Genomic DNA, 9075 nt, shown 5'->3' on the forward strand with positions numbered 1-9075 from the left:
TTTTATATTTCTCCCGTTTTTTTTTTTTATTTCATAACTTGTCAAAATGAATATATTTTTTGAATGCTGCTGAAAGGAAAGTGAGATACTGTAGTCAGTCAGTGGAGGATTTAACAAATTGATTTGCCCTGACTATATTTTATATAGTCTCAACTTCCATTATCTAACCTAACCTTGGTTCATTTTATTCAGTTTAACATGATTTTACCTAAACTAACCTTTCGTAACCTAAGCTTTATCTATATTTAAATTGTCTTAACTTTCATTTTCTGACTTAACCTTGGCTTACTTTCTTCAATTTAACATTATTTTACCTAACCTAATCTTTCTGAACCTAAGCTTTATCTATATTTTATATAATCTTAACTTTCATTTTCTAACCTAACCTTGGTTCACTTTCTTCAATTTAACATTATTTTGTCTAACCAACCTTTCGTAACCTTAGCTTTAACTATATTTAAATTATCTTAACTTTCATTTTCTGACTTAACCTTGGCTTACTTTCTTCAATTTAACATTATTTTACCTAACCGAACCTTTCGTAACCTAAGCTGTAACTATAGTTTATATAATCTTAACTTTCATTTTCTAACCTAACCTTGGTTCACTTTCTTCAGTTTAACCGTATTTTGCCCAACCGAACCTTCCGTAACCTAAACTTCGTTAACTTTACCCAGTTTAACTTCGTACATGGCTTTAACTTTCCTAAAGTAGTCTTTCCTTGACTATTGATCTTGTCTTGTTAAGTGTCACCATGTCTAACATTATCAACCTTACTTTGCCTTAACTCAACTTGCATGAACTCATGGAACCTTTCCTACCTTGGCAGTAAATTAATCTAGACTTAGATAACCTTAACCGACACCACATTTAAAACATGTGTTATTATATCTAACCTAATCCGGCCTTACCTAACGTGACATTATAGAATTTAACGTAACAAAGTCTTGCAAAATATTAACTAATTCAGCAAAATATAACTCAAACCCTAACCTGATATTCATTAACGTATTTTTGACATGTTTCATATGAACGGGGGGGTTATTCTACAGGTATTATTTCAGCTACCGCCCTGTCAAGTTAGCAGAGATTGAGGGAGGGGGCCTTTTGCTGCTTAGCTTTGGAATTTTCTGACCACTTCATATTTCCCTGGTATCTTTGTGTTCCTTTGGTTCAAGAGTCGAGTCTATAGCTTCCTCTGTGTGTGTGTGTGTGTGTGTGTGTGTGTGTGTGTGTGTGTGTGTGTGTGTGTATATATGTATATATATATGAATATATTCACACGTGTGTATATACATGTGTGTGTGTATATAAACACATATATATGTATATAATATATATATAAAGTATTATATATATATATAGTATATATATATATATATATATATATATATATATATATATATATATATATATATATATATATATATATATATATATATATATATGTATATGTATAAATATGTATAAGTATATATATATATATATATAAGCCCGTTATATATATATATATATATATATATATATATATATATATAATATACTATATATAATATAGACGGTTTCTGTTAAGATCTGTTATACCTCTACTGTTTTAACATTAAGTAATGTTCCTATCACAGTTAGTCGATTGTGTTCGTTAACACTCAGCATAGAAATGAGGGCATGTGCAAAAAGGGCATGGGTACAATTTCCACTGGCATATCCCATATCCTTCTTATTTCTATTTTCAGGTCTTGATACTTACCAGTCTTTTCCCTTTCTTTCTCATCTCCTCTGGTGTCCCATGGTACTGCGACGTCAAAGAGTGATACTTTGTTCTTGATTTTGTCAATCAGCGTCACGTCTGGTCTGTTGGCACGTATCACCCTGTCTGTTCTGATACCATAGTCCCAGAGTGTTCTTTTCTTGATTGTTTTCTATCACAGGTTGGTGTTCGTACCACTACTGAATCAACTGGTGTTTCTTGCTGGAGGGCTTTTGTTACTGAATCATGCCTCTGTATTATTATTATTATTATTATTATTATTATTATTATTATTATTATTATATTTCAGATGTATACAAATATGTGAAAAGGGTAACGTTGAGCAAAGAGAAGATAAACAGTGAATATATAAGTAAAAGGGCCATGAATATTTATAAATACATCAACAATAAAAATCAATATCGAAACAAAATAAATCTGAAAATAGCCCTTTTTCGTACCAGAGAGTCACAGGAACTTTTTTTGTTTGTTTGTCATACTAACAAAGCATTGCAGAATGATCACTAATATCAGAAAACAATTAAAATGGATTTTTTTCGTATGCTGTAAAAACAGGTCCTATTTCAGACACGGCTATTTCAGATAGGACAATCCAGCTGTCACGGTAAACAATCGCAGTCATTCGTTTCATTGTGATTTGTGCTGCGTATTTCTGACACTTAGTGAGTGTGTATTGATAATTAACCCTTGACAAATGTCGTATTTTGAGGTACGTTTTTTCTGTATCTGTTAAGCGCGATTATTTAATCCTCGTGGTGACAAATGACGGTATATGTTTCATTACTGATTCCTGGAATGTTTGAAAACGTGTATAAAACAGTTTCTAAATACAGTCCTCTCTGTTCATGGGGGCGTTTTTTCTCGATATTAATTGGGTCACAATTCCCACACGGTAATTATCGTCCGTTTATAACGGTTTCGTGCATACATTTTTATTTGTCAGATTTAATATTTGATAGAAGCGGTACGTTGGAATAAATTGAGCTCAGTATCAGACAAAAACATTTGCAAAGTTTTTTTGTGTCATTTAACTTTTAACCATGACGTATTAGGTCATAAATTTTACCAATACACTTTTTTTTCTGTCTTTTAACTTTTAACCATAACTTATTAATTCATAATCTAATCAATACACTTTCATTAAAGTTAAATGAAGTGTCATAAATTTGGCCCAAAATGCCGAAAGACCATTTCTCTCTCTCTCTCTCTCTCTCTCTCTCTCTCTCTCTCTCTCTCTCTCTCTCTCTCTATTGCCTTGCTTACAAATTATCTCTCAGTGATAAATTGCTCCATATACCATTGCTTGTATCGCGAACAAACATACAACCAATTTATTGGCCCCCTGACGCTACTGGGACCCTTCCCATGATGTCTAAGCTTTGATTTATGGGATGAGGCTGCAAGCCTCATGCCTGCACATGTATAGATTGTTAAAGAAATTCTAATTATATGTTTGCACGTAACCACAATTATTTTATCCAGATCATATTTGATATGTATTTCAACTTCTGAAAATTATGTTACTTCGGTTATATTGCTTGAAAGAATGAATATATATGTATCTATACACATATATGTCTGTAAAAGTGTGTGTGTATGTGTATATATATATATATATATATATATATATATATATATATATATATATATATATATATATATATATATATATATATATATATATATATATATATACTGTATATATTGTCACGGATGTCACAAGGGAGACCTCTTTTAAGTCACCTCGCCCTCTAAGAGTGCCATGATGCACTGTACAGGCTTGATTTATGTTTATTCATTTGATACAAGGATAGCCACGTTAATATCACAGCTGACTAGCAAAGACAGGCTGTGGGAAAACATCGCCCCTCCCTGGAAAATCTATCATTCCTCACCCCATAAAATAATCTTGTAATCCTCTTCCTTGACCTAGTGGCTGTTTGAGCCTTTCTTCCGGGTACCACCCTTTGGGAGGCCAAATCCCTGCCAGAGGTGGAGACAAGCTAGCAAATGAGATTAACTCAAAAAGAGAAACGGCCCAGGCAATAGCAATGAAATCACCACATGGCCAGGGCCTACCACATGGTCCGAAAGCACAGAAAACAAACTGTGAGGCGAGTAGGCACTGTCATCTAGGAGGAAGAGAATCGTAATCTGCCGAGATCTTAAGAAGGCGGCACTCGGGCAGTGCTCGTCAGAAACGCCCAGCTGTGGAACTCAGACATTTCTCCCTTCTCACCTACTCTGTCAGAGCCCTGATTCTTTCCACGTGGCTGCTTTAAGCCTTAGTCTTTTTAGAGAGCATAATTCTTGCCCTCCATGCTGGTGCTGAAGACGAGGTCCCCCTGTCTCTGATGAAGAAGTAAAGTACCAGAAGTGAGGTTTTGAATCAGTCACGAATCTGTTATTTTTCTACTGAATTTATTTTCTTTTCTGAAGTGTGATTTTTCACAAGACCTGATCTGTTTAGTGCAGAGAGTAAATGTCCAAAGTTTCACACATGCATACCAGTGCCTAGAATCGAGTAGCTTTGTCACCTTCTGTGCAGCCCCCTCGATTCCTTTAATTACGCTACCTATTTTGTGTAAGTAACTGAATGCGTTCTCGATTGCAGACGGAGTTGCTAGCTGTGGAATCAACTGTTCACCCAGTGCTTGTGCCCCTCACCGAACGGTGGTCTACGAAGTGGATTTTTCTTGTAAATTTAGTCGTTCAACAGGAATCTCTTTTCCTGTCTGGTGTTTGAAATTCCCCATTCTTCTTAATTAATTTGTTAAATTTAAATATAAGTGATTTTAAGTGAACCTCAGTGCTTATCTGTAACTTTCTCTGTTGAAGTAAAGTCTTCAGCTTAGAGTTCTTTTCATGTATTTTTACCTGAGTCAACACCTGTAGTCAGAATTGCAGCCCCTATAGTAAGTTCCACATCTTTCCTAATATATATATATATATATATATATATATATATATATATATATATATATATATATATATATATATATAACTGAATCACAAAAATATGGAACATGATAAATATAAAAATAAAGACAAAACCCACGAAGGAAAGAGAAACAGTGGAGTGCTGCAAGGCCTTTCGACTTATAGTCCTTTGCTTAGCAGACTCAAGTAAAGTAACTAAAGGACTACAAGTCAAAAGGTCCTGTAGCACTCCATTGTTTCTCTTTCCTTCGTGGATTTTGTATATATATATCCTTATATATATGGATTTTTGTCTATATATATATATATATATATATAAATATATATATATATATTTATATATATTTTATATATATATATATATATATATATATATATAATATATATATATATATATATAAATAAAGAAAAACACTATTTGAACGTTGCAGCCATATATTTCGAGCACTTCTTTCTGTGCCCTTGTTCACTGGTAAAATATGGACAGATGATGTGTTACAAGGGTATATATACAAAGCATATGTAGGTGTGGCATTACAGTAAGTCTCCGATGGTATGCAGGTGACTGTTTCCTAAGAAGGAAAATAAACAATTCCAACACCTACATATGCTTTGTATTGTCCTTGTAACATTCCATCTGTACATATTTTACCAGTGAACAGGGGCACAGAATAGTGTTTTTTGGGTATCTTCGTATTATACCGTGGTATTACAGTAAAAGACATTCTCATATATATATATATATATATATATATATATATATATATATATATATATATATATATATACATACTGTATACTGTATATATTACAATGAAAATGACGATGTGAGATGACAAGAGAGAGAGAGAGAGAGAGAGTTGAAACGATTGTTTGCAGTTTAACACCTTGAAGATTTTACTAAAATAGAAAAATACCTGGCTTAAATTATTTGATGACACTGTGTGGGTTCGTGTGTGAGAGGGTATGTAAAGAAAGACAAAGAGAGAGACACAAGGAAGGAGAGAGAGAGAGAGAGAGAGAGAGAGAGAGAGAGAGAGAGAGAGAGAGAGAGAACCGATCTCACAAGCATGCAGCCTACACTCAACCTTCCCACGCGAACTATCCCTTTTATATTAAATTCTTATATAGGCTACGTATACTTTTTTAAATATGAATTTTATACGTAACTGGATAATCGGAGAGAGAGAGAGAGAGAGAGAGAGAGAGAGGTGATACATTATAAAAACAGAAGAATGCAAGTTGTCCCGACGATTAAGGCCAGGGAAGACGTTGCCAGATGAACGATGATCACCCATTGTCATGAACTCCAGATTCTTAAGAAATGCCCTAAATTCTGATGTATGAGACGAACTAGCTAAGGAATTATAATCAGCGGTTGATATGTCGTGAGCAATGTTCCAGATATGCATGGAGTAGGAATGACAGCGAATCGGAAAGATGAGAAATGTTTTTGTCTCTGAGAGATAATGAGAAATTAAACGACGAAGTGGCATCTCCGGAGTATGCACGCATGCGTGTTCGGCGCTGCCAGACGTGTCTATTCGAAAGTGGTTTTAAAAACTTTATTCCGCTCAAAGATTTGTTTTGCATTGAATATTGACATTTAAAGTTATAAGTAGATGTGTGGATATTAATTCATATATATGTGTATTCCCAGTGTATGGGAGAGGCTGTTACAAGGTTCTTTAACTTGGCATGGGATCAATTTGAATTTATTTTACGTTAAGTGAAGTATTTGGGAGTTTTGAAAAGCAATTTTCTTCCAGAAACTTATACCGTTAATTTATGTAATGAGGAAGGGGAAAGATTCTCTCTCTCTCTCTCTCTCTCTCTCTCTCTCTCTCTCTCTCTCTCTCTCTCTCTCTCTCTCTCTCTGACTTTTGTAACGTCAGACATTTTACATTCATTTAACCTAGAATTCTTATCATAAATTCATAATTAAGCGGTTGTCGCATTCATTGTCAACTTTGCATCTTCCATAATTACTCTCTCTCTTCTCTCAGTCACTCCTCCTCTCTGCATTCTCATGTCAGTGACAATTCTACAACGTCAAATTTCCCATTCATTTAACCTGAATTCATTATCATTTAAGACCCGGTTGTGCATTCATTTTGTCAAACACCTTCCATCTTCCATAATCCATCTGTCAACTAGTTCTCAAAGAACCATTTGCTCCTTATTCTCGTGTCATCTTTTTCTGTGTATAACCCGTCAAGAAGATTTTGCTTCATTTAAATTCATTTCCCTAGACCCGGTCTTGCTTACTGTTTGTCAAACACCTCTCCATCTCTATTCTCCATCTGTACCTTTTTCTCAAAGAACCATTTGCTCATTGATATTTTATCTGACCCATCTTTTTCTGTGTGTTAATATTCAGATGATCGTTAAGAAGATTTTGTTACTCAAAACATTTAAGACAGAAATCCCCAGAGAAAATATTTTATCTAACCCATGTACCCTCGAGTGTTATATATGTCAGATGATCGTAACATATCTCTGTTACCAAAGCATTTAAGACAGAAATCCCCAGTGAAAATATTTTATCTGACCCATGTACCCTCGAGTGTTATATATGTCAGATGATCGTTACATATCTCTGTTATCAAAGCATTTAAGACAGAAATCCCCAGTGAAAATATTTTATCTGACCCATGTACCCTCGAGTGTTATATATGTCAGCTGATCGTTACATATCTCTGTTACCAAAATGATCATGACAGAAATCCCCTGTAACTTACAAAACCCTATTTAGTGGCTGTATCTCACTGTATCTAAACGGCTTTTCAGAGAGTGAATCATAAACATCAGGAAAAATGTACTGAATAAACACTTATACAAATCTGTGTCTAGCTTTATTCAGACTGCATTTATAAAACCGTACAAAGTTAATGATTATACACGAAACATGAAAATACAGATGCGGTGATAATTATCCATAGAAGCTGAATCAATGGACCTAATAGGTATCAAAGTGGTAGCCATACTAAAATACTAAAGTTTGATAAGTATGAAAAGATATTCACTAAATACAATAGGTGTCATAAAAGATGGGGTTATTTTAGTCATGTCTCAAAAATATAATAAATGGCATTAAAGATTGGGTTCTTGTAACCATACCTCAAAAATATATTAGAATATTATAAATACGAATTATTACACATTCCCAAATAAATAAATAAAATTCAGAAAACGTCGCCATTGTTAACCACATAATAAGATCATTGCCTGTTTCAGATACAGAAGAAAAGTTGCTCTGAATAACTACAAATATTTCTCCCGTGGGGGGGTTAGTGCTGTAGGCATTACTTAAGGTTCATTACAAGCGTTCCTTCGGTCCCCAGCTGCGACCCCTTTTATTCCTTTTACTGACCCTCCATTCACATTCCCTTCCATCTTGTTATCCAACCTCTCTTAGCATTTGTTTCATAGTGCAACTGCGAGGTTTTCCTCCCGTTACACCTTTCAAACCTATTTAATCTCAATTTCCGTATCAGTGCTGAATGACCTCATAGGTTCCAGTGCTTGGCCTTTGGCCTAAATTCTATATTCCACTCCAACGATATAGATTTCAAAAACTCATCATAAAAGACGCTTGCTCACAGCACGAAACAAAAGGCTAGCATTATTCAAAAGCGAATTTGTTCGACGTTCAAAAACTGTTTTTGAAGCAGAACCCTATTTTTGACGTGTCGAAAGACCTGTTAATTGTATTGTTTATGTGACACTGCTTTCGTGATATTTGTGATGAATCCGGCGGGATCAACAACTCGCTTTGTTCAAGTACTTAAAATACCCTGTTCAAAATATCCTGTTCGCCCTGGCATACAGGAACGGAACGCCGGTGTTAAAGAGAATGTGCGTGTGTTTATATTATTTTATTTATTTTATTATTCCTTTATTTATTTGTTTTGTTCGTTTATTTGTCTTGTATTTGTTATCATCTGTGTTATCTTCTTCCCGTCATTCTAAACATTTACTGTTTTTTATTTTTTTTTTTACCTTTGAAGAAATATTTTATAAATAATAACAAACTCTGCCTTGCAGTTCAGTGACCTTCTATTGGCATAATAATAATAATAATAATAATAATAATAATAATAATAATAATAATAATAATAATAATAATAATAATAATAATATTAATAATAATCATTTAATAATAATAATAATGAAAGGTATTAACTGATATTGCTTCTTTTTCACCTTTTGAAAAAATAATATAAGATAATAAAGTTCTGCCTTCTTGCAGTTCAGTGACCTTCTATTGGTTGAATAATAATAATAATAATAATAATAATAATAATAATAATAATAATAATAATAATGGTCAAGAAATCACAGCTGTGTAGATGTGAATATATATT

The sequence above is a fragment of the Macrobrachium rosenbergii genome, chromosome 7 (assembly GCF_040412425.1).
Source record: "Macrobrachium rosenbergii isolate ZJJX-2024 chromosome 7, ASM4041242v1, whole genome shotgun sequence".
Lineage (NCBI taxonomy): Eukaryota > Metazoa > Arthropoda > Malacostraca > Decapoda > Palaemonidae > Macrobrachium > Macrobrachium rosenbergii.